The following is a 26,730-nucleotide window of genomic DNA, read 5'->3' as shown; positions in this document are numbered from 1 at the left end:
AGGAGCAGAAGGGGGTAGAAGTGATCGATCTACCCGGATCAGCAACACCACCAGCTGTTTGCAGACGTGGGGGCAACCTGGCTGCAGCACCGAGCTCTGGCTACAATCCCTTCCTCTGGCAAGCAGTGTCACCCAATGAGCAGTGACAGAAATGTACCGTCCCTGCCCATGTTTGCTTGACCAAGTGTCAGCCGTCAGGTGTATCTTACGGCTGACTGACGTGGCCAGGGACGACACTACATTGCCTTCCACATGTTGGTATAGGGATGGCAGGGCCTTACGGGCAAAGTAATGCCGACTTGGCACCTGCCACTGTGGAACTGCACATTTTGCAAAGTCACGGAAGGGAGCAGACTCTACCCAGGTTAAATGGTAACAGTTGCAGAGCCAGTAGTTTTGCCAAACTACTGTTTAGATGCTGGGTATGTGGGTGGCGGGGAGTATACATTTTTTTTTCGTTCCAGCATGTGTGGAATCGAAATTTGGCGTCTAGATGTTACAGCTGGTGGTGTGCTGGAGGTAGATGCGACACTGCCTGCTATATCATCATCCCTGTCAATGGAGGCTGCCAACAGGTGACGAGTGACTATAGCAGGGCCAGGAATAGACTGATGTGCAGGTGGAGCACGAGGAGCAGCGCGAGGAGGACTAGGAGGCCGACTGACCGATCTTTGGCCCTTTTGTGGGTTCTTCAAATGCTCCTGCCAACAGGCCAAGTGGTGGGTTGTCAAATGCCTGTTTAGGCAGCTTGTACCCAGGTGGTTGACATTTTTGCCACTTTTTATACCCTTCTGACAAATCTTGCAGATCGCAACTGTTCGGTCTGCATGGGATGTCTCAAAAAAGGCCCATCAAGAAGAGGTGCCATCTTGCCATGGCCAAGTTCAAAGGAGTCGAGGGTGGCAGTGGTGATCGCCTATGGCCACATCACCCTTAACACGTCTGATCTCATCTGATCTCAGAAGCTAAGCAGGGTCGGGCCTGGTTTGTACCTGGATGCGAGACTGCCTGGGAATACAGGGTGCTGTAGCATTTTGGCTTTTCCTTTATTCGTTGGCTTTCTTTTTGTTTCTCCTGAGGTGTCATCTTGCCATTGCCAAGTTCAAAGGGGTCGAGGGTGGCAGTGGTGATCGCCTTTGGCCACATCACCCTGAACACGCCTGATCTCGTCTGATCTCGGAAGCTAAGCAGGGTCGGGCCTGGTTAGTACCTAGACGGGAGACCACCTGGGAATACCACTTCGAGAGCGGCTTTGATAGCCAAGAGTTCCCGGTCCCCGACATCATAGTTTTTCTCAGCGGCAGAGAGTTTCTGGGAAAAGAAGGCTATTGGGTGAGTTAAGTCTCTAGTTCCCTGTCTTTGGGAGATGACTGCCCCGACCGCAACGTCCGATGCGTCTACCTCCAGGAGATAGGGTAAGGCAGGATCCGGGTGACTTAGGATAGGGGCAGAAGTAAAATGTTTTTTAAGAACCGAGAAGGCGGACTGAGCTTCTGGGGTCCACTGGAAGCGGACGTTCTTCTTAGTAAGGTGAGTAATAGGGGCTATGATGTTAGAGAACCCCTTAATGAACCTCCTATAAAAATTGGCGAAGCCAACGAAGCGCTGTACTCCCTTTTTGTCTGATGGAGGTGGCCAGTCCAGAATGGCAGAGACCTTCTGAGGATCCATCTCTATTCCTTCTGTGGAAATTATTAACCCCAGAAATGGGATACTGTTCTGCTCAAAAACGCACTTCTCGGCCTTGGCCATGCTGGCGAAGGCGACCGAGGACATTTCGAACATGCTCGCGATGCTGCTCTAGGGATGTTGAGAAGATTAGGATGTCATTTGGATGATGAAGATATCCAACCAATCCCTGAAGATGTCGTTCACAAAGTGTTGGAACGTGGCAGGAGCATTACAAAGGCCAAATGGCATTACCAGGTATTCGAAATCTCCGAATCTAGTGTGGAAAGCAGTCTTCCATTCGTCACCCTCTCGGATGCGCACCAAGAGTACGCCCCACGAAGATCCAGCTTAGTAAACAGGATGGCAGATCTGAGTCTCTGAAAGAGTTCGGGGACTAGAGGAAGGGGATAACGGTTTTTAATAGTAACTTTATTTAAATCCCTATAATCTATGCAGGGTCGGAGGGTGTGATCCTTCTTCTCTACGAAGAAGATACCTGCCCCTGCTGGAGAGGTAGAGGGACGGATGAACCCCTTCTTCAGACTTTCGTCTACATAGTCCTTTAAGACGTCCAGCTCACGTTCAGAAAGTGGGTAAATCCGGCCGAACGGGATTTCGGCTCCTGGGAGCAAGTCGATGGGGCAGTCATATGGACGGTGGGGGGGCAAGGTCTCTGCTCCCCGTTTGCTGAATACGTCCAGGAAATCATGGTATTCTTTGGGCACCACAGAACACACATCAGGTTGGATTAAAGACAGAACAGAGTCTTGGGGAATTCAGGAGGAGCGGGTAGACAGGAATTCTTGCAGTAAAGAGATGGGAACTGGATGGTGCCTGTGATCCAATTGACTTGCGGGTTATGTGCTTGCAACCACGGTAATCCCAGGATAATGGGAAATAAGGAGGATGTGATAACATCCAGGCTAATCAGTTCCTTATGGCCGGAGGAGGAGACCATAGGAAGGGGAAAAGTTTCTTGGGTCACGGGCCTGGATTTGATGTGGGAACCATCAGCCAGGAAGATGGTGAGGTCCTGAGTCTTGAGCCGGAGAGATACACCATGTTGCAGGGCGAACGAGCGATCAATGAAACAACGGCAGGCTCCCAAGTCAATGATTGCAGTAACTGGGACGAGTCCTTCCGGAAGCTGTAATGACACAGGAAAGGCTAGGTGGGAGGAACTGGCAACAGATGGTATAGCCGGCATGAACTTATGGTATTTTGCCGGGCAGGAGCGCACATAGTGGCCAGCTTCACCGCAATACAGGCACATGTTACCCAACTGGCGACGGCGTCTCTCCTCCGGGGACAAAGCAGGCCGTATGATCCCAAGTTCTATAGGTTCAGGCGTATCTGAGGCGACTCCAGCGGGAGCGGGGTTGGTAAGAGCTGACCCAGCAGAAGAAAAGTATGCAGGATGAGCAACTCATGGTAGCGTCCAGGCTGGTCTGAACTGCTGCGGAGATCGTTCTGCTCTGCGCTCCCGTAGCCACCGGTCGATTTGAATGGCCTGGGAAATCAAATCTTCCAAGGCGTTGGGGACACCTACCCGCGCCAGCTCGTCCTTCAGTCCTTCTGACAAGCCGAGATGGAACTGATATCGGAGTGCTGCTTCGTTCCAGGACATATCGGAACTGATGCTGCGGAAGTTAGTGACGTAGTGTTCTACGGGCCTGCGACCCTGCTGAAGAACATGAAGCGCAGCTTCTGCGGTGGAGGATCGCTGCGGGTCATCATAGAGCTGTGTCATGGCCTCAAAAAATGACCGTAAGGAGTTTAATGGGGGCTGCCCTCTTCAAGGAGCCGATGAACCCAGGACTGGGGTTTGCCTAGGAGCAGGGAGATAACAAACCCCACCTTGGTGGTCTCCAAAGAAAAGGTTCGAGGTTGCAGGGAGAAATACAGCTGTCAGGCGTTGCGAAAGGCGTGGAATTTACCGCGATCCCCGGAATATTTTTCGGGAGCAGGAACTCGAGGTTCTGGTGGCAGCATCACTACGGTAGGGCCAGAAGCAGGTGCAGAGAGTGCTGCAGCAGGAGAGGAAGCAGATAATACAGGAGGATCCCCCTGAAGTGTCGTAGAGCGCAGCCGTTCCTCTAGCTGTGTGTAGCCGCCTTGAAGCGACTTTACGGTTTGAGACAGGGCTGCGAGGTGTTGGCAGATCTCTTCCAACCGTGAGGCTTCTCTTGCAGGCTCCGTCATGGCTGATTTGTACTGTTAGGGATACAAGTGGTAGCCTGATGGCAGAGGAAGGCCCCACGTGTGCCAGAGGGCGGAGCTTAGACGGGAACCCCCAAGGTAAGTGACACAGGCTAACCTGAGTTGCGGAATCTAAGTATCCACCGGTTTTCGCAAGAGCCTCTAGTGGGGAGGATGGATTTTGCTGCGTGTGGATACCAGGTCGCAGTCCTCAGGGTCGCCCCACCAAGGGAGAAGCCGGTCATGATCCGAAGGCAGATAAGCAGACAAGGGAGATCTGAGAGAATGGTCAAACAAGCCGGGGGTCAGGACGGGCAGCAGGTCAACAAGGTCAGGAACAAGCCAAAGGTCAAAACGGATATCAAACAGGTAACAGGAAGCAGGCTTCAGGAACACAGGAAAAGTCAGCAAAGACACAGTGCTTCTGAGCTGTTTAAATAAGGCAGCCTCTTTGCCAATTACTGCAATTAGTCTGCTCTAGGTTAACCCTTGCAGATTCATGACAGCACATCAGTGTGCTCAGGAAGCATTCCTAACAGCGGCCAATACGGAAGGCTTCGTTATATACCCGCAGCAGCACGGGCACCAACTGTTCAGCGTATCGGCTGTAAACCTCCGACGGGATACCATCAGCCCCCGGAGATTTACCAGGCTTAGTAGATTTCAAGGCCGCATAAAGTTCGTTTTCCGTAAGGGGGGCCCCAAGCACAGCCACGTCCCAGGCAGACAGAGAAGGCAAATCGCAGGAAGCCAAAAAAATCAGCAATTTCTCGTGAGTCAGCCGAGATCTTAGAGGAGTAAAGATCAGCATAAAACTTCCCAAGTACTCTCCGTATGTCAGCCGTGGCGTGCCAGAGCACCCCCTGAGGATCCTTAATCTGGGGTATAAATGCCGCAGGCTGCTGCGAGCGAACCAGCATGGCCAACATATGACCCATGTTTTCTCCCTTCTCAAAATACCTCTGCTGCAAGAAGAAGTGCTTGTTTTCAGCCTTTTGAATCGAGACCGACTTGGCCATTGATTGGGCAGCCAGCCACGACCTCTGAGTATCATCTGACGGGTCCCTATCATAAGTTTCCTCCGCTCTAGTCACTGCGTCCAACACAGTATTCTCCCATTGCCTGGTGTCCGTTTTAATGACATTAACCGTACGTATAAACTGACCTCCCATGAATGCCTTAGCCGCATCCCACACCACCCCCACCTCTGCGGATTCCAAATTGTCAGCAAAAAAGGACGTTAGTTTGGGTGGCAGGGGATCAGGACTAGGAAAGAGCGTCAGCCAGAATGCATTGAGTTTCCAAAGGGATTTTCCCGCCACGACCACCAGAGGCAGTAGCGAACCATTACCCAGCCCCAGATCTATCCTAGACAATCCCGAGTGTGACGCCGAGAAGCACGAAAATTTTCATACCTCAGGGTGGCCCATCCTCCAGACATCTGTCAGTCCGAGTTCACCCACCAACCGAGCAAGGGGCATAGCCCCCCCGGCCAGCATAGGTCCACTGGAGTGAGAGGAAAACCTATCCCAGGCAGAGTCAAGTACAGCAGTAAAGTCCCCCAACATCAGCAGGGGCACATCAGGAAGTTGAGCAATATGTGGCACGATAAGTTTAAGTACCCCTGCAGAATACGGGGGGGGGGCACAAGTACACACCTAAGGCTTGCTAGTTGGCAGGATAAAACAAACCGGCCCTCAGGGTCAATCACAGACTTTGAGCATAGAAACCGTACCCCCTTCTTAATCAAAATACACACCCTCTCGAATAAGTGGAGTAAACAGAGTGGAACTGGTGACTAAATACGCTAGGAGCTAGACACGTGGAAGTGGAAGGAGACATATGGGTCTCCTGCAGGCAAACCACATCTGCCTGCAGGCGTTTGATGGTGCGGAGCACCGCCGTCCTCTTTACCGGGTTGCCGAGGCCCCGCACATTCCAGGACATCACACAAATATTATCAGCCATAGTCAAAATGTAGCCATACACGGAGCGTCAGGCAACCCGGCCAGGGAGGCGAAAGAGGGCACCCAGAAAGGGTGAACCCACTACACCCCATCAGCACAGCCCAGCTATATAGAGAAAGCAACAGGAGTAGTCGCCCAGCCCACACAGTACCGGTGCAGCCCCAGCATAGAGAACAGTCAATAGGAACATCCACAGCATAGGGTAAAATAATAGCAGTAGAGCGACAAAGTACATGCAGGAAAAGCAAAAATCGAACCAAAGTCCAGGACCAGAAAAAAGGCAAAAAGGGGGGAACAAAAAGGCAATACACGTCTGCCACGTGTGGGGGAAGGGACGAGTCAACAGGGCATGTCCAGTCACGACCAAGGGGGGGAAACCGGAGAGGGACCACCGATACCAGTCTCCACAAAATTAGCAACCATGTGAGAGGTAGCAACCATTAGTGCAGCAGAAGAGCTCCCATCATAACGGGAAAAGTGTGTGTAACATCAAGTGCCAAGTATAGGCAGGAGAACCGAAAGGATCCATGACCGGCCGAAAAGAGTACAAAAGTTCCAAAAAGTAGAAACGATCCTCAAAGGTCTTCTCGCCTGGGGGAAGTGGCCGGCCGCAGGGCCCCACCATTAGCATCCAGCCATTGAACAGCAGCAGAAGGCTTATCAAAGAACAACACCTCATCCCGGGCCACCACCCGGAGCCTGGAAGGGTACAGCATAGCGTATTGAACATTCAAGTCCCGCAATCTCCTCTTGACCTCTACGAATTTCGCACGCTGTTTCTGCACCACCGCAGAGTAATCGGGAAACAGGGAGATCCTTGAGTTGTCAATCTTGAGCCTCCCCTGCATTCCCCTGGCTTTAGTAATTGAGGAATTTGAAGGTGAAAGTGCGCGGGGGGGGGGGGGGGCTCCAGGAGGAAGAGGTCGCATAGGCACCCTATGAGCACGTTCCACCGAAAACATGGAAGTAAAGGATTCTTGCCCAAAAGTAGAGAGCAGCCATTGTTCAATGAAAGCCACAGGATCTTCACCTTCCGCCCGCTCAGGGATTCCAATTGCTCTGATATTACTCCGTCTCATCCTATTCTCCAAGTCATCCAGACGTGCAGCTTGCTGGGCTGAGAGCAGGGCAGTATGTTTCACTTCCCTTTGCAAAGGCGCCATGTCATCCTCCAGGGAGCTGACCCTGCCTTCCACTGCCACTGTCCTCTCCCTCAATTTCTGCATATCATGCCTCATGAACGATATCTCAGACTTGACCCCCTTTAACTCCGCTGTCAGGGCCGTAATTGAGGTGGTACAGGTGGTAACCGCAGCCATAATGTCCCGCAACGTGGGTTCTGTGTCCGGGGTAGGAGATGATTGCCTCGGGGCCTGGTCTGCATCTGCTGCCTCCCAATCAGCAATCTGGCGGGAGAGATCCCCTAAGGGAACAGTGTCATCCGTGTCTGAATGCGACCCCGGTGAGCCGGATCGATGGTCCTCAGATAGAGTTTGGGGGTCCCGGGCAGCAGGCTTAGCAAAAAGCTTTTGAGCAGCCTCCAGATATGTTGCCTTCTGTGCTGCGCGCTGCGAGGCGCCGCCATCTTGGATCGGGCCGGCCTGTGCGGATTTCCCTCTTTACCCTTCTTAGACATCACGGAGAGAAGATGGAGGACTCACAGGGTGATCACCGCACTCCAGGGAACACAGGGCTAACGAGTTACACAGGATAACTACCAGGATCAACAGCGGAGCTCACAGCATGCACGTCCGCTCACACCCGCAGCTCGGCCACGCCCCCCTGAAAAAAATTTAGTCAAAATGACTGTATTTTTGTCTTTTAGAGTCTTAAAAGGCTTGTAGGCTTTTTAGACACTTGAAAACCAAAATAGAGTAATTTTGACCAAAAAAAAATGTTTTCAGGCTATTGGTTACCACATGCAGTTATCTTGTCTAAAAAGCGGCTGTTTAAGACTCTAAAAGACGAAAAGACGAAAATTTTGACAAAAAAAAATCAGACCTTTGGTGACCAAATGTAGTTATTTTGACTAAAAAAGGCTTTTTAGACACTTGGAGACCAAAATAATGTAATTTTGACCAAAATTTTTTTTTCAGGCCATTGGTTTACCAAATGCAGTTATCTGGTCTAAAACCGGCGTTTTAAGACTCTAAAAGCTGAAAATACAGTCATTTTGACTAAAACATTTTTTCCAGATCTTTGGTGATCAAATGCAGTTATTCTGACTAAAAAAGGCTTTTTTGACACTTGAAAAACCAAAATAGAGTCATTTTGACCAAAAAGATTTATCAGGCCATTGGTTACGAAATGCAATTATCTTGTCTAAAACCGGCTTTTTAAGACTCTAAAAGGCGAAAATACAGTCATTTTGACTAAAAACAATTTTCAGACCTTTGGTGACCAAATGCAGTTATTTTGACGAATAAAGGCTTTTTAGACACTTGGAGACCAAATTAGAGTCATTTTGACCAAACAATTTTTTCAGGCCATTGTAGACCAAATGCAGTTATCTTGGGAACGATATCTCAGACTTGACCCCCTTTAACTCCGCTGTCAGGGCCGTAATTGAGGTGGTACAGGTGGTAACCGCAGCCATAATGTCCCGCAACGTGGGTTCTGTGTCCGGGGTAGGAGATGATTGCCTCGGGGCCTGGTCTGCATCTGCTGCAATCAGCAATCTGGCGGGAGAGATCCCCTAAGGGAACAGTGTCATCCGTGTCTGAATGCGACCTCGGTGAGCCGGATCGATGGTCCTCAGATAGAGTTTGGGGGTCCCGGGCAGAAGGCTTAGCAAAAAGCTTTTGAGCAGCCTCCAGATATGTGGCCTTCTGTGCTGCGCGCTGCTCTTGGATCGGGCCGGCCTGTGCGGATTCCCTTCTTAGACATCACGGAGAGAAGATGGAGGACTCACCGGGTGATCACCGCACTCCAGGGAACACAGGGCACCGACTGACGGTAGAAATCGGAGCAGGATAAGGAGTTACACAGGATAACTACCAGGATCAACAGCAGAGCTCACAGCATGCACGTCCGCTCACACCCGCAGCTCAGCCACGCCCCCCTGAAAAAAAATTTAGTCAAAATGACTGTATTTTTGTCTTTTAGAGTCTTAAAAGGCTTGTAGGCTTTTTAGACACTTGAACACCAAAATAGAGTCATTTTGACCAAAAATTTTTTTTCAGGCTATTGGTTACCACAATCTTGTCTAAAAAGCGGCTGTTTAAGACTCTAAAAGACGAAAAGATGAAAGTTTTGACAGAAAAAAAAAGTCAGACCTTTGGTGAACAAATGTAGTTATTTTGACTAAAAAAGGCTTTTTAGACACTTGGAGACCAAAATAATGTAATTTTGACCAAAAATTTTTTTTCAGGCCATTGGTTTACCAAATGCAGTTATCTGGTCTAAAACCAGCGTTTTAAGACTCTGAAAGCCGAAAATACAGTCATTTTGACTAAAACATTTTTTCCAGATCTTTGGTGATCAAATGCAGTTATTCTCACTAAAAAAGGCTTTTTTTGACACTTGGAGACCAAAACAGAGTCATTTTGATCAAAAAAATATTTTTCAGGCCATTGGAGACCAAATGCAATTATCTTGTCTAAAACAAGCGTTTTAAGACTATAAAGACAAAAATAGTCATAAAGGAAACGAATAAAGGAAAAGCCAAAAGCCTACAGCACCTGGTATTCCCAGATGGTCTCCCATCCGAGTACTAACCCGTAGGGATGATCGAACGGTTTGGGTCGACCATCGGTTCGACCCGAACATTGGGTGTTCGAAATTCGGCCGAATTCCGAACTTTTTGCGGTAAAAGTTCGGAATTCGGCCACCAGAACCGCCCAAAATGCACTGGTACAGGAACTGGGCTTTAAAAGCCTGTGATTGGCCCAGAAACATCAGCAAAAGCCAATGAGGGGGCAGGAGTCTTCTGGGAACGTGATTGGACTGACTACGGAGACCAGGTTCCAATCAGAAGTGAATACGCCCCACAGTATATAAGATAGCCCCGCCTAACCCATAGCACAGTGATACAGAGTCTGTTGAAGAGAGTGGAAACATTTCTCTTACTCCTGCTTTGCTACACTATGTTTTCTGCATAGGCGAGTGCTTCTAAAGCTCCATATAGCAGAATTGCATTCAGCTTACAGCCAGTCAGTGTAGTTAGAAATACAGCGATTGTGCTGGTTTTTTGAGTTAGAAAAAAAAATAAAAATAAAGGGACAGTGTCAGTCTTCTGCTGTATGGAGCTGTTCTTTTAGTGTGAGGAAAGGGATATCTAGTGTAGTTAGGGAACTTTGTACCACAGTAGTTAGATGTAATAATCTAGTTTCTGTAGGGAAAGTGAAAGTGTGAGGGTTCTGTGTAGTGAGCACGTTCCACAGTGCTGATATATCTACAGCAGGTATACGTGTTTGCTAGTCAGCAAAATACATTGCCTCAGTGACAACTTAATGCCTGTTCTTGAAAGCGTTAGGTCCACTGTGCAAAAGGCTTTGCAACTGTGCGTGACACACATCTGCTGTGCTGTATTCAGCGACAACTGTGGGTCGCATAGCAGTGTGCGTTTTTCACTGCACAGAGTTGCCAACGCCTCAGTGACAAATATGCCAGGTAGACCAAGAAAAGGCATACGTGGCCCTGCTGCGGAAAGGGGCACAGCTTCTAGGGTGTCTAGAGGCAGGGGTGGACGTGGTGGTCAGTCCTCAGCCAGGCCACCATTTGCATTGTTCTCCAGCAGTGGCCAAGCTATACGTCCACAGTACGTACAGGAGGTGGTGGACTATATTACCAAACCCTCATCATCGGCATCATCTACAACTACAGTGACCCAGGCAGAGAAAAGTGGTCAGTCTTCTGCAGTTGGCAGAACAAATAGAGATGAGTCCATGTCCACCTCACGTCCTCCCTTAGACCCAACTTCAGACATGGCAGAGGAGTCAGCTGAGCTGTTTGACCACAGTGTCGGCCATCTACTCCAGCCTGATGCTCAGTCCTTTATGGAGTCTGATGTTGGGTCTGAGGTTGAGGAGGAGGCAGAGCAAGCAAGAGGGGAGAGCATATGGCCCGCTCCATCTAAGGCCGCACCTGTTGTCTCCCGGGCCACTATACACACCTCTTCTTGATGGGCCTTTTTTGAGACATCCCATGCAGACCGAACAGTTGCGATCTGCAAGATTTGTCAGAAGGGTATAAAAAGTGGCAAAAATGTAAACCACCTGGGTACAAGCTGCCTAAACAGGCATTTGACAACCCACCACTTGGCCTGTTGGCAGGAGCATTTGAAGAACCCACAAAAGGGCCAAAGATCGGTCAGTCGGCCTCCTAGTCCTCCTCGCGCTGCTCCTCGTGCTCCACCTGCACATCAGTCTATTCCTGGCCCTGCTATAGTCACTCGTCACCTGTTGGCAGCCTCCATTGACAGGGATGATGATATAGCAGGCAGTGTCGCATCTACCTCCAGCACACCACCAGCTGTAACATCTAGACGCCAAATTTTGATTCCACACATGCTGGAACGAAAAAAAATGTATACTCCCCGCCACCCACATACCCAGCATCTAAACAGTAGTTTGGCAAAACTAATGGCTCTGCAACTGTTACCATTTAACCTGGTAGAGTCTGCTCCCTTCCGTGACTTTGCAAAATGTGCAGTTCCACAGTGGCAGGTGCCAAGTCGGCATTACTTTGCCCGTAAGGCCCTGCCATCCCTATACCAACATGTGGAAGGCAATGTAGTGTCGTCCCTGGCCACGTCAGTCAGCCGTAAGATACACCTGATGGCTGACACTTGGTCAAGCAAACATGGGCAGGGACGGTACATTTCTGTCACTGCTCATTAGGTGACACTGCTTGCCAGCGGAAGGGATTGTAGCCAGAGCTCAGTGCTGCAGCCAGGTTGCCCCCACGTCTGCAAACAGCTGGTGGTGTCGCTGATCTGGGTAGATCGATCACTTCTACCCCCTTCTGCTCCTCCTCCTCCTACTCATCCTCCTCCATGCCCTCCTCTGCAGAATGGTCCTTTGAATATGATGAGGTACTACTTAAGAGTTCAAAGGGCTATTCTATGTCTCAGGCCAAAAGGTGTCACGCAGTGCTGCAGCTTGTGTGTCTAGGGGACAGGCAGCATACTGCCCCTGAGATTCTTGGGGCTCTGCAGGCACAGGCCCAGAGGTGGTTGACACCACACCAGCTGCAGCCAGGGATGGTGGTTACCGATAATGGGTCAAACCTCCTGGCCGCCCTTCGTCAGGGAAAGTTGACCCATGTGCTATGCCTGGTGCATGTCCTGAATCTCGTGGTACAGCGGTTTTTGAATCGGGAATGCAGGATGTGCTAAGGATGGCAAGAAGGGTGTGCAATCACTTCAGGCGGTCGTACAGTGCCACTGCACGTTTGGCTGAAGTGCAGCAGGAGTTTCACCTGCTGGTACACCGCCTCGTCTGTGACATGCCCACCCGCTGGAACTCCACCTTGGCTATGCTGCAGCGCCTGTACATGCATACGAATTTCAATGAATATCAATGAATATGAATGAATATCAATGAATATCTCAATGAATATCTCTGCGAGTACAGCACCAGCACTGGCTCAGCGCGCCTGGGCTTCTTTTCACCATGGCAGTGGCTTTTGATTAAGGATGCATGTGCTGTCCTCTCGGGATTTGAGGAGTCCACAAGGATGGTAAGCCGGGACAGCGCATGCATCAGTGACACCCTACCGGTACTGTATTTGTTGGAGCACACTCTGCATGGCATTATGGACAGGGCACTGGAGGCAGAGCAGCAGGAGGAAGAGGAGGACTTCCTTGCCTCTCAAGGCCCCTTTTATCCTGAGAATCCTGACCCCATTATGCCTAGCTCCCAGAGGCCCGAGCAGGATCCAGGGGTGGAAGAGGAGGAGGACGATTCTTCGGGAACTTTTGCAGGCTTTGAGGAGGAGGAGGAGGAAGACATGCGGCAATCTGCAAGGCCTAGTTTGACTCCCTCGATGGTGGAGATGGATTTTGCTGCGTGTTAGTACCAGGTCGCGGTCCTCAGGATCGCCCCACCAGGAGGTGAGCAAGCCGGGGTCCAGTAGCAGATACAGCAGGTCAGGATCAAGCAAAAGCGTAGTCTAGGAATAGCCAAAGGTCGGTAACAAGTAGTTGCAAGTCGGGATTAGGCAAAAGCATAGTCGAGGAACAAGCCAAGTGTCGATAATGGATGGTAGCAAAGATACGGATGGCAGCAGGAGAGACAAGCGAGATATCGGCTGTTGAAGGCACAATATTCTGCCAACCAGGAAGTGCAAAGACATGGCTTAAAACCGGAAGTTCATGGGAGGAGCAAAGGGTTTAAAGTTCAAGGTTCAAGGCATTAAAGATTCACAGCAGGGTCATTCAAGGATTTGTCCAAGGAGCTGTCCAGCATTCCAGGTGGCTCAGCAAGTAGAGTCATTGGCAGACACACTGAAGGTCCCAGGTTCAAGTCGGGGTCCTGACATTGTGAAAATACACCTGTTAATTATATGCACATTTAAATAGACAGCACCTTTTTAAAAAAAAAACTCTAATCTTGTTCCCAGTGCACTGCATTATGTCCCCATCATACACATTGGCTGTGCAGTTGATTAGGAGCAAAAGAAAGGCATGGTTGAGCAAAAAAGTCATTTTTGAAGGTTTGGCATGCTATAATTCTGGTTCCGGACTTTTTTTGTGTGATTAATAGTCCCTGGGGCATGACCCAGAACCCTAGGCACTTTTTAGGGGCATTTATTGGGTTTTAGGGCTTCAAAATTGTGTTTTTTAATTACCGAAGTTCGGGTCCCATTGATTTCAATGGGGTTCTGGAATCTGAACCGAACTTTCGGGAAATTCGGGTCTTCTGGTTGAACCAAACTTTTCAAAAGTTCGATCATCCCTACTAACCAGGCCCGACCCTGCTTATCTTCCGAGATCAGATGAGATCAGGCGCATTCAGGGTGATGTGGCCATAGGCGATTATCACTGCCACCCTCAACCACTTTGAACTTGCCCATGGCAAGATGGCACCTCAGGAGAAACAAAAAGAAAGCCAACGAATAAAGGAAAAGCCAAAAGCCTACAGCACCTGATATTCCCAGGAGGTCTCCCATCCAGGTACTAACCAGGCCCGACCCTGCTTAGCTTCCAAAATCAGACGAGATCGGGCGCGTTGAGGGTGATGTGGCCATTGGCAAGTGTCACTGTCACCTTCGACCCCTTTGAACTTGCTCATGGCAAGATGGCACCTCAGGAGAAACAAAAAGAAAGCCAACGAATAAAGGAAAAGCCAAAATGCTACAGCACCCTGTATTCCCAGGCGGTCTCGCATCCAGGTACAAACCAGGCCCGACCCTGCTTAGCTTCTGAGATCAGATGAGATCGGGCGTGTTAAGGGTGATGTGGCCATAGGCGATCACCACTGCCACCCTCGACTCCTTTGAACTTGGCCATGGCAAGATGGCACCTCAGGACAAACAAAAATAAAGCCAACAAATAAAGGAAAAGCCAAAAGCCTAAAGCACCTGGTTTTCCCAAGCGGTCTCCCATCCAGGTACTAACCAGGCCCAACCCTGCTTAGCTTCCAAGATCAGACACGTTCAGGGTGATGTGGTCGTAGGCTATCACCACTGCCACTTTCGACCCCTTTGAACTTGGCAATGGCAAGATGGCACCTCAGGAGAAACAAAAATAAAGCCAACGAATAAAGGAAAAGCCAAAATCCTACAGCACCTGGTAATCCCAGGCGGTCTCCCATCCAGAAGTAAGTGTTGGCCTGTATAGGCCCCAAAAATTAGCCCACATGGGTTTAACTGACAGCTAAGAACGAAGTATTCTGTGGCTGAAGGTAAGTGTCAGGTATACCCATGTGGGCTAATTTCTGGTGCCTTTTATGGCCGACACTTACTTCTGTATCCTGTGAATGCCTAATGTACCTTTAGCCACAGAATACTACGTTCTTAGCAGTCAGGTAAACCCATGTGAGCTAATTTTTGGGGCCTATAGAGGCCAACACTTACTTCTGTATACTGTGTGAATGCCTAATGTACCTCCAGCCATCAAATACTATGTTCTCTGCTGTCAGTTAAACCCATGTGAGCTAATTTTTTTGGGCCTATACAGGCTGACACCTACTTCTGTATACGGTGTGAATGCCTGATTTACCTCTAGCCATCCAATAATACGTTCTTTGCTATCAGTGAAACCCATGTGAGCTAATTTTTGGTTCTAAACAGGCTGACACTTACTTCTGTATAATGGAAATGCCTAATGTACCTCCAGCCATCAAATACACTAGGTTCTTTGCTGTCAGTTAAAACCATGTGAGCTAATTTTTGGGGCCTATACCAGGGCCAGATTAACGTAGGGGCTATTGGAGCTGCAGCTCCAGGCCCCTAACTTGATACAGGCCCAGCAGGGTTGGACTGACCAATTTGGCATTGCCATTGCCTTACCGATGCCATAATTCCCCCCCCCCCCAAAGCATTTTGAAAAAAAATAAAAATAAATAAATTTTAAAAAATAATTAAAAACTAAAATAAAAAAATAATAAAAATGTAAAAATTGCTGACACCATCCACTGCTCTAGTGACTCCATCCATTGCCCTACTGACACCATCCACTGTCCTCCACTGCCCCCCCCCCCATCCCCCCATAAAAAAAACCATTGTGAAGAAATAATAAAAAGTTAAATGGTAAAAATAAAGTAATTATATATACATATATATATATATATATATATATATATATATATATATATATATATATATAATAACATGTAAAAAATAAATAATTTAAAAAAATTATTTACACAGGTATCTTGCACATACAGTGTGAATGAGCGGTTTGTTTTAAATACTTATTTGTTTTATAAAAATATTTGTTTGTGTTCAATTTTATTTATTAACCATAAAAATGGCCTTTCAATATCCTCAGCACCAAGCCCATGATACTCCTAATCCGGCCCTGGCCTATACAGGCCGACACTTCTGTATACTGTGAATGCCTAATGTACTTCCAGCCATATAATACAGTACGTTCTTTGCTGTCAGTTAAACCCATGTGAGCTAATTTTTGGGGCCTATACAGGCTGACACTTACTTCTGTATCCTGTGAATGCCTAATGTACCTTCAGCCACAGAATACTACGATCTTAGCTGTCAGTTAAACCCATGTGGGCTAGTTTTTGGGGACTATACAGGCCGACACATACTTCTGTATCCTGTGAATGCCTAATGTACCTTCAGCCTCCAAATACTACATACTTAGCTGTCAGGTAAACCCATGTGAGCTAATTTTTGGGGCCTATACATTTTGACACTTACTTCTGTATACTGTGTGAATGCCTAATGTACCTTCAGCCACAGAATACTACATTCTTAGCTGTCAGTAAAACCCATGTGGGCTAATTTTTGGGGACTATACAGGCCGACAGATACTTCTGTATCCTGTGAATGCCTAATGTACCTTTAGCCACCAAATAATACATTATTAACTGTCAGTTAAACCCATGTGAGCTATTTTTTGGGGCCTATACAGGCCGACACTTACTTCTGTATACTGTGTGAATGCCTAATGTAACTCTAGCCACCAAATACTACGTTCTTAGTTGTCAGGTAAACTGATGTGGGCTAATTTTTGTGGCCTTTTACGGCCGACACTTACTTCTGTATCCCGTGAATGCCTAATGTACCTTCAGCCACAGAATACTACATTCTTAACTATCAATTAAACCCACGTGGGCTAATTTTTGGGGCCTATACAGACACTTACTTCTGTACCCTGTGAATGCCTAATATACCTTCAGCCACCAAGTACTACGTTCTTAGCTGTTAGGTAAACCCATGTGGGCTAATTTTTAGGGCCTTTTATGGCCGACACTTACTTCTGTATCCTGTGAATGCCTAATGTACCTTCAGCCACCAAATACTACGTTCTTAGCTGTTAGGTAAACCCATGTGGGCTAATTTTTGGGGCCTTTTACGGCCGACACATATTCTTTGCACTGGCACTTTATTTTGCACATATCTTAAAAGTTACCCCACGGTCTGGATACACTGTTGGTTTTACTTTATATATAAAAGGTAGCGCCGTTTACAACTACCTTCCCCCCCATATGATACTTGACCCCTAATGTTTTAGGGGTTGGTTGGCGGCTGCAACCTATTTTTATGCAATAAAGTCTCTGAGAATGTATCCATAGCGCTGGTCTTTCTCCTCACCTGCATTTCATTTTACGGCCGACACTTACTTCTGTATTCTGTGAATGAAAAAAAACTTTTAGTCAAAATGACCCAATTTTTGTATTTTAGAGTCTTAAAAATCCAGTTTTAGACAAGATTACTGCATTTTGTCTCCAATGGTCTGAAAATTTTTTTGGGTCAAAATGACTGTATTTTTGTCTTTTAGAGCCTTAAAAAGCCGGGTTTAGACACGATTTGTCTAAAACCGGCCATTTGGACTCCAATGGCCTGAAAAAAATGTTTTGGTCAAAATGACTCTATTTTTGTCTCTAAGTGTCTAAAAAGCCTTTTTAAGTCAAAATAACTGCATTTGGTCACCAAAGGTCTGAAATTATTTTTTAGTCAAAATAACTGTATTTTTGTCTTTTAGAGCCTTAAAAAGCCGGTTTTAGGCAAGAGTTGTGTAAAACCGGCCATTTGGGCTCCAATGGCCTGAAAAAATTTTTGGGTCAAAATGACTCAATTTTGGTCTCCAAGTGTCTAAAAAGCCTTTTTTTAGTCAAAATAACTGAATTTCGTCACCAAAGGTCTAAAAAAATTTTAGTCAAAGTGACTGTATTTTTGTCTTTTAGAGCCTTAACCACTTGCCAACTGCCGCACGACTATTTACTTTCGGCAGTCAGCCCCTCACAGGCAAAGTGACGTTGATCTACGTCACTAACCGCGTGGTCACGGACCCCCCGGCGCGTGTGACCGGCGGACCCGATGTCCGCCGGTCACTCGGCGATCATCGCAAAAGAATAAACAACAAGTGGGACACAATCATGAAGTGGAACGAAATTTATTGGATCTTTCAAACTTTTTTAACAAATAAAAAAAAGAAAAATTGGGCGTGCAAAATTATTCAGCCCCCTTAAGTTAATACTTTGTAGCGCCACCTTTTGCTGCGATTACAGCTGTAAGTCACTTGGGGTATGTCTCTATCAGTTTTGCACATCGAGAGACTGAAATTTTTGCCCATTCCTCCTTGCAAAACAGCTCAAGCTCAGTGAGGTTGGATGGAGAGAGTTTGTGAACAGCAGTTTTCAGTTCTTTCCACAGATTCTCAATTGGATTCAGGTCTGGACTTTGACTTGGCCATTCTAACACCTGGATATGTTTATTTGTGAACCATTCCATTGTAGATTTTGCTTTAAGTTTTGGATCATTGTCTTGTTGGAAAACAAATCTCTGTCCCAGTCTCAGGTCTTTTGCAGACTCAATCAGGTTTTCTTCCAGAATGGTCCTGTATTTGGCTCCATCCATCTTCCCATCAATTTTAACCATCTTCCTGGTCCCTGCTGAAAAAAAGCAGGCCCAAACCATGATGCTGCCACCACCATGTTTGACAGTGGGGATGGTGTATTCGGGGTGATTGGCTGTGTTGCTTTTACGCCAAACATAACGTTTTGCATTGTTGCCAAAAAGTTCGATTTTGGTTTCATCTGACCAGAGCACCTTCTTCCACATGTTTGGTGTGTCTCCCAGGTGCCTTGTGGCAAACTTTAAACAACACTTTTTATGGATATCTTTAAGAAATGGCTTTCTTCTTGCCACTCTTCCATAAAGGCCAGATTTGTGCAGTATACGACTGATTGTTGTCCTATGGACAGAGCCTCCCACCTCAGCTGTAGATCTCTGCAGTTCATCCAGAGTGATCATGGGCCTCTTGGCTGCATCTCTGATCAGTCTTCTCCTTGTATTAGCTGAAAGTTTAGAGGGACGGCCAGGTCTTCGTAGATTTGCAGTGGTCTTCCATTTCAATATTATCGCTTGCACAGTGCTCCTTGGGATGTTTAAAGCTTGGGAAATCTTTTTGTATCCAAATCCGGCTTTAAACTTCTCCACAACAGTATCTCGGACCTGCCTGGTGTGTTCCTTGTTCTTCATGATGCTCTCTGCGCTTTAAACGGACCTCTGAGACTATTACAGTGCAGGTGCATTTATACGGAGACTTGATTACACACAGGTGGATTCTTTTTATTATCATTAGTCATTTAGGTCAACATTGGATCATTCAGAGATTCTCACTGAACTTCTGGAGAGAGTTTGCTGCACTGAAAGTAAAGGGGCTGAATAATTTTGCACGCCCAATTTTTAATTTTTTTATTTGTTAAAAAGGTTTGAAATATCCAATAAATTTCGTTCCACTTAAAGATTGTGTCCCACTTGTTGTTGCTTCACAAAAAAATTACAGTTTTATATTTGAAGCCTGAAATGTGGCAAAAGGTCGCAAAGTTCAGGGGCCGAATACTTTCGCAAGGCACTGTACATTGCGATATTTTTGTGCAGCGGATCCTCTTCGTCATGCATTTTTAGTAGTGCAGAGTTACTACAGCGTGCCCCCATTCAATGCAGAGTTACTACAGCATGCCCCCATTCAGTGCAGTGACCAGCGTGCCCCCCCATCAATGCAGTGACCAGCGTGCCCCCCATCAATGCAGTGACCAGCGTGCCCCCCATCAATGCAGTGACCAGCGTGCCATGTCCCCTTCAATGCAATGACCAGCGTGCCGTGTCCCCTTCAATTTAGTGACCAGCGTGCCCCCCATCAATGCAGTGACCAGCATACCCCCATCAATGCAGTGACCAGCATGCCCCCCATCAACCAGCATGCCCCCCATCAATGCAGTGACCAGCATGCTCCCCATCAATGCAGTGACCAGCATGCCCCCCATCAACGTAGTGACCAGCATGCCCCCCATCAACGTAGTGACCAGCATGCCCCCCCCCATTAATATAGTGACCAGCATGCCGTGTCCCCTTCTCATATACAGAAACATGTTGAAACATTTTGTAAAAATAAGGATTTCTTCTGCAAATAGGTTGGCATCAGATCAGACAATTACCAAAACCAATATCATCAGACACATGATCAAAAAATTCGGAAAAATAAGGTTTTCTTCTGCAAATAGGCCTGACAGTGGCATCAGAGCAGACAATTAACAAAAACCAATCTATATTATTCTACTTGTGACTCACACCCCCCTGAGCAGAAGGCTGATAAGCTGCAGAGCCGGCCGCAGTGAGGGAAGTCAAGTCCACAGTCAAGTAAGTGTTCCCCGCTCCTTCACGCGTCACGTCACGATATCAGGCAGAAGGGGGTCCCTCTGCTCTGCTCCACCCTCTTTGTTACCAGTACCACCCCCTGAGGCCTGGCTGTGCAGCATTGATTGGCCGCGCCGCAGAGCTGGGCTCAGCATCAGCCCGCTGCACGGCTGACAGTGCCGTGTCTCAGTGACAGAATATATATATATATATATATATATATATATATATATACACCCAAAAAACATGCCTGCATTTAAAGTGTATATATGTTTTTTTTTTTGTTTTTTAACACCGCACTTACCCATCCAGTACACCGCAATTACAAACACACACAAAAAAAAAAAAATATATATATATATATATATATATATTTAGTATGTGTGTGTTTGTAATTGTGGTACATTTAATACTGGCTTGGTAAGTGCAGTGTTAAAAAAATCCTATATATATATATATGTATATATATATATATACACACACCTTTAGGTTAGGGCCCAAGAACTGTCCCTCTCTCACACGGTCTGATGCCATCACTCACTGTGTAAAAGAGAGACACTTACCAATCTCATACAGACACATCAAAAATTGTGTCAAAATAAGGATTACTTTTGCAGTCAGGCTGGCATAGTCACTTACCTTGCAGGCAGGCCTTGGGTGGTGTCTGCGGTGCGACTGCAATCAATAACCTAGGAGCCACAGAGAAATATATATTTACTGCCTGCACACGTAGTAAAATTTCAAGCTGCCGGGCCCCCATGTCCAATTGATAGGGCCCCGGCCCCCTCCCAGCGGTGTTGTCGTGTTTGTTTTTGTGCCCTTTCCTTACATGTAGGGATGCACCGAAATGAAAATTCTGGGCCGAAACAGAAACTGAAAATGCAGGATGCCCTTTGCCAAAAACCGAAAATTACTTTTTTCCCCCAAATGATTTTAAAATAGTAGGCAGGGTTAATTACCAGTGGTATTTGTTTAATGAAGCATGAGGAGGTTAATGTATTGCCACTGATGCATTAGTGACAGACCAGTGGCAGTTAATTAACCCCTTTGTGCTGCATTAGTGGCACCAGTGTCAGTGTTTGCACTGATACTGGTTGCACTTATGCAGCACAAAGGGGTTAATTAACTGCCACTGGTCCGTCACTAATGCATCAGTAGCAATACGTTAACCCCCTCATGCTGCATAATACAAATACCACTGGTAATTAACCTCACCCCCCCCCACAAAGAGTTAATGATGGCAATCTGCTTACTTGTGGGACAACCTTTTGTTATGTATATAATTGATGGGTAGTGTCAAGGCATGCTGGGATGTGTAGTTCTTGCGCAGCTAGAGGAGCAGCAGCTTATCCCCCATCATGCTGGTAGTAGACTAAATGTATAAATATAAGTTGCGCTATATAGTGAAAACATATATGATAATGTAAAAAAGTCCAGAGATAAAGTCCATATAAGGCAAACAGCACGTCTGACGAAATTTTCTGTACAGGTACCGCTTACCAGAGGCTAGTGATAAATAGGCCCAAAGATTCCAAGTGATCCACAGGAACCAGATCTCAGACGGACTCCGTGTGTTGAATGGATCTCCTCAGTGTTGAGTGATCATGTGAAATGAAATAAAAAACGCCATAGCGTAAAACCACAAACAAATAGATGTAACACCCCAAGTGATGGGAATATCAGAAAGGTGCTGTAGTAGTGATAGTAAAGAACATAGACACCTCCAATCCTGTGAATATACTCCTTAACAGAGTAATAGAAAAATATTGCAGAAACAAATAGTGTAGAGGACCTCCCCCAATAGGACTGCAGCTTACCAAAAGGAAAGTAAATAGAGCACTTAGATCCCAATCGTGTCACCGAAGAGGGCTGACAAACATATGCCCTTACCAGCTCCAAAATGATAAAGGCAGAAAAGGGTCCTGATTCGCCTAAGCACTTCCGCTGTGAGCAAAACTCCAAATGCTGGTGTCTAGATATTCCAAACCAGGCGCCTCCAATGGGAACACTGATACAGGCTCAGCATACAGATGGTGATGGCCGTGAATTGAAAGAGAGGTAGACCATAGTGTAAAACCCACAAACAATTTATTAAAATAAAGGGCAAACACTTACAAACATGTAGATCAAAAAAGCCAAACGGAGAGATGTGGGGAGCCGCCGGCCGGACGGCTCTGCTCGCCCGTTCCTTCGTAGGACTGTAGCGTATGGGTGACGTCAGCACGCCGTGACTGACGCGTTTCATCAAAGATGATGTTTTCAAGTTGAAAATGTGCACCTGGCTGTCACATCACATGTAACAAGCAAACTGGCATGCCGCATGGCACATGTTTTCTAGCAGCAGCCAGTGACAGTGTGTGTGTAGCGGTTTTGAAAACCGCTACACGGTCACTGCTAGAACATGTGCCATGTAAGGAAAGGGCACAAAAACAAACACGACAACACCGCTGGGATTTGTGGTTCTGGCATCCGGCAGAGCATGGTTCACTTCTGGCTTAGCAGCAGGCAGGCAGGCCGCAAGTGTAAAAAACAGATAACAGTCAGCTACAACACTGTCACTGCTAGAAAACATGTGCCATGCCAGTTTGCTTGTTACATGTGATGTGACAGCCAGGTGCACATTTTCAACTTGAAAATGTGCACCTGGCTGTCACATCACATGTAACAAGCAAACTGGCATGGCACATGTTTTCTAGCAGTGCTGTGACAGTATGTAGCTTTTATCTGTTTTTTACACCTGTGGCCTGCCTGCTGCTAAGCCAGAAGTTCCAGACCAGAACACTGCTCTGCCGGAGGCCACCCAGAACCACAAATCCCAGCGGTGACAGTGGTGTGTGGTCTGTGGTGTTGTCACTGTGTTTGTAAATTGTGCTGCTGGCCTGCTGCCATTCTTTCCTTACCTGTTGTTGAGGCCTTGGCTCCTGTCCTGGTCGTGGGTGGTGGTGTTAATGCAGCTCCAGGGCAGGCACTAACTTGACTTGACACTCTGATCTCTGACGACTCCTCCACACTATGACTCACTGTCTCAGACTCAGACACACTGTAAGTGTCTGTCTGCGGTGTGCGGCGCCGGCGACTTCTCACTTCCCGCTTCTTCCTGTGACAAGGCAGCATGGGGTCCCTGCCGGCCTCTAGCTCCACTCCCGGCCTTAGTCACATGACGGTTCACTTCACAGTCACACGGTCCACCCACCGACTCCACCCCCTCCTGAGCTACGCTGGAGCCTGGATGCCACTGCGGAGCCGGCTGCAAGCTGAGCAAAGTTAGCAAGGAGTGGGGAGTCGGGGATAGCGGCCGGTGGGCGGCCAGATTGCCATAATGCGGGGTCCGGGCAGTCGGGGACAGTGGCGGGGCGGGAGGCCAGGTTGCGGTAATGCGGCGGCCGTGGCCCTCAGACTCCGCGGAATCGGCCGCGGAGAGGCAAGCAACGGCCGGACACTGTCTTCCATTATAATGCGCCCGGATTCGGAGCGGAGGCCTCGGCGGCCCACTGGGCATATGCCCGCTGTGCCCTATGGTCAGTCCGGCCCTGGTGTGAATGCCTAATGTACCTCTAGCCATCAAATACTACGTTCTTTGCTGTCAGTTAAACCTATGTGAGCTATTTTCTGGGGCCTATACAGGCCGACACAAACTTCTCAAAAAGAAAGCCAACGAATAAATGAAAAGCCAAAAGCCTACAGTACCTTGTATTCCCAGGCGGACTCCCATCCAGGTACTAACCAGGCCCGACCCTGCTTAGCTTCCGACATCAGGCACGTACAGAATCATGTGGCCGTAGGCGATCACCATTGCCACCCTTGACCTCTTTGAACTTGGCCATGGCAAGATGGCACCTCAGGAGAAAAAAAAGAAAGCCAACAAATAAAGGAAAAGCCAAAAGCCTACAGCACCTGGTATTCCCAGGCGGTCTCCCATTCAGGTACTAACCAGGCCCGACCCTGCTTAGCTTCTGAGATCAGACGAGATCGGCCATTTTCAGGGGATGTGGCCGTAGGCAAACACCCCTGCCAATAACAACAAAGAGCAGAGCCGCTCAGGTGTCAGTTCAATGGCTGGTGCTGGTCAGATCCGCCGTCCAAGCAATAGAAAATTCAAGAAAGTAGACCGCACTCAGGAAATGTAAGATGAAAACAATCAAAACTCCTTTATTCTTCTTCGGTACAGCAGACAGACAATACAATGCACATAACAGACATGTCGGGTTGACGCGTTTCACGATGTAGATCGCTTACTCATAACCACACACTATGGAACCGTGGAAGCCGACATACATTTGTAGGTAAACCAAAAAAGGGAGGTGACCGAAGAATGTAATTGCATGCACCTTGAATTGATTGATAAGAAACAGGTGTAGGTTCAGCAAGTCCACAGTTCCACAGTGAAAGACAATTAGATACAAAACTCCTTCACCACATAGGGGAATGGAGATATACATACAAACAATATAAAACCATATGTGTGACTAATACAAAGATATAATGCAATAGCTGAAAAAATAGGAACCAATAAATAAATGAGTCATACATGAGTGAATAAAAAACCCCATCGTTGAATGCTTTAAACTCTGGTGGCAAGGACTTATTATAATAAGAAACAAATATATGTAAAAAGTGGTTGTCCAATGTATGGAAAGGATCTCTCAGATGTAGTCAGTGGCTATATAAAAAATCATATATATGAAAAAGATAATTTATTGAAGCAACGTACCAGATCTTACACTGATATTAATCTAAAATAGGCTTTTTAGACACCTGGAGACCAAAAATAGAGTCATTTTGACCAAAAACATGTTTTCAGGCCATTGGTTACCTAATGCAGTTATCGTGTCTAAAAGCTGCGTTTTGAGACTCTAAAAGACAAAAATACAGTCATTTTGGCTAATAAAAAGTTTTCCAGACCTTTGGTGACCAAATGCAGTTATTTTGACTAAAAAAGGCTTTTTAGACACTTTGAGACCAAAATAGTCATTTTGACCCAAACAAATGTTTCAGGCGATTGGTTACCAAATGCAATTATCTTGTCCAAAACTTGCTTTTTAAAACTCTAAAAGACGAAAATGCAGTCATTTTGACTAAATTGTTTTTTACAGACCATTGGTGACCAAATGCAGTTATATTGACTAAAAAATTGCTTTTAAGACACTTGGAGACCAAAATAGAGTCATTTTGACCAAAAACATTTTTTCAGGCCATTGGTTACCAATTGCAGTTATCTTGTCTAAATGCGGAGTTTTGAGACTCTAAAAGACAAAAATACAGTCATTTTTGCTAAAAAAGTTTTTAAAAAGCCCTTTTTAGTCAAAATAACTGCATTTTGGTCACCGAAGGTCTGAAAAACTTTTTTAGCCAAAATGACTGTATTTTTGTCTTTTAGAGTCTCAAAACGCCGCTTTTAGACAAGATAACTGCATTTGGTAACCAATGGCCTGAAAACATGTTTTTGGTCAAAATTACTCTATTTTTGGTCTCCAAGTGTCTAAAAAGCCCTTTTAGTCAAAATAACTACGTTTGGTCACCAAAGGTCTGAAAAACTATTTTAGCCAAAATGACTGTATTTTTTACTTTTAGAGTCTGAAAACACCGCTTTTTAGACAAGATAAACTACATTTGGTAACCAATGGCCTGAAAAAATGTTTTTGGTCAAAATGACTCTATTTAGGTCTCCAAAGCCTGTTTTAGTCAAAATAACTGCATTTGGTCACCAAAGGTCTGAAATACTTTTTTAGCTAAAATTACTGTATTTTTGTCTTTTATAGTCTTAAAACGCCGGTTTTAGACAAGATAATTGCATTTCGTAACAAAAGGCCTGAAAAAATGTTTTTGGTCAAAATGACTATATTTTGGTCTCCAAGTCTCTAAAAAGCATTTTTTTGTCAAAATAACTTCATTTGGTCACCAAAGGTCTGAAACACTTTTTTAAGCCAAGATGCCTGTATTTTTCTCTTTTAGAGTCTTAAAACACCGCTTTTAGACAAGATAAACTACATTTGGTAACCGATTGCCTGAAAAAATGTTTTTGGTCAAAATGACTCTATTTTGGTCTCCAAGTGTCTAAAAAGCCCTTTTTAGTCAAAATAACTACGTTTGGTCACCAAAGGTCTGAAAAAAAATTTAGTCAAAATGATTGTATTTTTGTCTATTAGAGTCTTAAAAAGCCGGTTTTGGACATGATAATTGCATTTGGTAACCAATCGCCTGAAACATTTGTTTGGGTCAAAATGACTCTATTTTGGTCTCCAAGTGTCTAAAAAGCCTTTTTAGGCCTCTTGCACACGATACTCCTGTTTGGGCATCTTGCGGCTTAAAAATGCTCAGTACAGCTTTTTGAGCTAAAATATAGCCCATTAATTGTAATGTGCCTATGCACACAGGCGCGTAAACAAGCGCTGTGTATTCTTCAGTAAGAACAAAATAGAAAAATCTGCATTTTTGGTCAGTAATTTAAGCCTCAATACTCGCAAATACACTCGAATACACGCGAATACTCTCAAATACTCGCAAATACATACAAGAAAAAAGGTCTGGAAAAAAGTAGATGCTCAAACAGGAGTATTGTGTGCAAGAGGATAAAAAGGAGATGCTCAAACAGGAGTATCGTGTGCAAGAGGCCTTAATCAAAATA

Source organism: Pelophylax lessonae, assembly GCF_965119305.1.
Source record: "Pelophylax lessonae genome assembly, chromosome: 1".
In the NCBI taxonomy this organism is placed as follows: Eukaryota; Metazoa; Chordata; class Amphibia; order Anura; family Ranidae; genus Pelophylax; species Pelophylax lessonae.
The sequence above is the reverse complement of the archived record's forward strand: the minus strand, read 5'-3'. Positions refer to the sequence as shown.